The sequence below is a fragment of the Bactrocera tryoni genome, chromosome 5 (assembly GCF_016617805.1).
Source record: "Bactrocera tryoni isolate S06 chromosome 5, CSIRO_BtryS06_freeze2, whole genome shotgun sequence".
NCBI lineage: Eukaryota > Metazoa > Arthropoda > Insecta > Diptera > Tephritidae > Bactrocera > Bactrocera tryoni.
The window spans coordinates 72819660-72822412 of NC_052503.1; positions in this window are offsets into that span (position 1 = coordinate 72819660).

The window sequence follows — 2753 nt, forward strand, 5'->3', positions numbered from 1 at the left end:
TACTTCTTTACATTCCATATGATAATTTCAGTACTATCGAATGCAAGGAAGAATGGAACTAAACTGGCAATAATAGATTTACAAATACCTTATATATGATAGAATACTCTTTAAATACTATAATAAGAAAATTGTCTGCAACGTTCATCGATCTCGGATTACCAAACACTATTCTAACCAAAAAATATATTCCTATTATTTCAAATAATGTTAATACGACTTTAAAATAAACCATACAAGATCTAAATGGCATAATACAAGACATATGCAGGGTCGTGCTTATGGTTGGTTGCTCTCACTGTTTGCGGGATTGAATAATTCAACTCTTGTTGAATTCTCATAAATATATATTTTAAATGATTTTTTTAATGTTGTCAATATATGAACCAGTTTACTGTTTGTTTCAGTTCCAATTCGGACATTAATTGCCGCGTATACGAATTCGATTTTGAATTCAGTTTTTTAATTCACTTTTAAAAGCTAGAAAAGAAATCGCTTCTAATATATACTATTACAAAAAATATTCTTCAATATTATTTGTAACGGTAAAAACTGAAGTTCCTATAATTAAACTTTGTGAGCAACTTTTATTATGTTCTTACATCACGAGACATTAAACAAATATGGTTAAAAACTCAGTTTGTGTAACATTTTAATATTTGTTTTGATATTTTTAAATTTGCATTATTGCTGTCTTACATTTATAGAGTATGTGATATGTTAAATCACTGAATGTCAATAAAAACATCTGCAAATAAAAATTTTTAATAAAAATAACTTTATCTATCTTTAAAAATTAAACCGACCACTATAGAAAGTTGCGTAATAAGCATATTGTTTATATTTCTTTATTAATTTTTCATCCGACTTATTTCAGTTTTTTTCAATGTTACCAATTTTGATACAAATAATTAAAATTTTTAAAAGCGGTTTTACAAGAATAGTTAAAAAACTTAAAAGTTAAAATAATAAATAATGAACTTTTTGATAGAAGTTTTCTGAATGTCGCCACCATGTTATGTAACTCTTCTTCTTCTTTATTAGCGTAGACACCGCTTACGCGATTATAGCCGAGTTAACAACAGCGCGCCAGCCGTTTCTTCTTTTCGCTGCATGGCGCCAATTGGATATTCCAAGCGAAGCCAGGTCCTTCTCCACTTGGTCCTTCCAACGGAGTGGAGGTCTTCCTCTTCCTCTGCTTCCCCCGGCGGGTACTGCACCGTCGAATACTTATCAGAGCTGGAGTGTTTCGTCCATCCGAGGACAACATGACCCCAGCCAGCGTAGCCGCTGTCTTTTAATTCGCTGAACTATGTCTGATGTCGTCGTATATCTCGTACAGCTCATCGTTCCATCGAATGCGGTACTTCGCCGTGGCACCTAACGCGCAAAGGACCATAAATCTTTCGCAGAACTTTTTTCTCTCGAAAAACTCGCATAGCGTCGACTCATCCGTTGTTGACATCGGCATCGTCCAAGACTCTGCACCATATTCAGCAGGACGGGAATTAATGAGTGACTTATAGAGTTTGGTTTTTGTTTGTCGAGAGAGGACTTTGCTTCTCAATTGCCTACTCAGTCCGAAGTAGCACCTGTTGGTAAGAGTTATCCTGCGTTGGATTTCTAGGCTGACATTGTTGGTGGTGTTTACGCTGGTTCCAAGATAGACGAAATTATCTACGACTTCAGAGTTATGACTGTCAACAGTGACGTGAGAGCCAAGTCGCGAGTGCGACGACTGTTTGTTTGATGACAGGAGATATTTCGTCTTGCCCTCGTTCACTGCCAGACCCATTTTCTGTGCTTCCTTGTCCAGCCTGGAGAAAGCAGAACTAACGGCGGGGTGTTGGAGGCTGATGATATCAATATCATCGGCATACGCCAACAGCTGTACACTCTTATAGAAGATGGTACCTTCTCTATTTAGTTCTGCAGCTCGAACTATTTTCTCCAGAAGCAGGTTGAAAAAGTCGCACGATAGGAAATCGCCTTGTCTGAAACCTCGTTTGGTATCGAACGGCTCGGAGAGGTCCTTCCCGATTTTGATGGAGTTTTTCGTGTTGCTCAGCGTCAGTTTACACAGCCGTATTAGTTTTGCGGGGATACCAAATTCAGACATCGCGGCATAGAGGCAGTTCCTTTTCGTGCTGTCGAAAGCAGCTTTGAAATCGACGAAGAGGTGGTGTGTGTCGATTCTCCTTTCACGGGTCTTTTCCAAGATTTGGCGCATGGTGAATATCTGGTCGGTTGTTGATTTTCCAGGTCTAAAGCCACACTGATAAGGTCCAATCAGTTTGTTGACGGTGGGCTTTAATCTTTCACATAATACGCTCGATAGAACCTTATATGCGATGTTGAGGAGGCTAATCCCACGGTAGTTGGCGCAGATTGTGGGGTCTCCTTTTTTATGGATTGGGCATAGCACACTTAAATAAGGATTAGAGGCTTTATTTATCACACAGTTTCAAAATAGATATCAGGTGGAAGATACAGTAGGATTTGAAGTCGATACGATAAATTAGTAAAGTTGAGAGGTTCGTTGTACTCTCAGCTAGGCCAACTGATCTTAATTGAATGCGCTTTTTACAGGACGTCATTCGATAGAAAGAGAAGAGAGAGTAGTCTGCTGACTGTGTTGAGAACTAAATTATTTGAAAACTTATCCCCCATACCCTTCTAGTGAATACTATATAGATATTTACACGCCTTCTCTACACAACTGCCACCACTGCAATGAGACTCACTCACACACA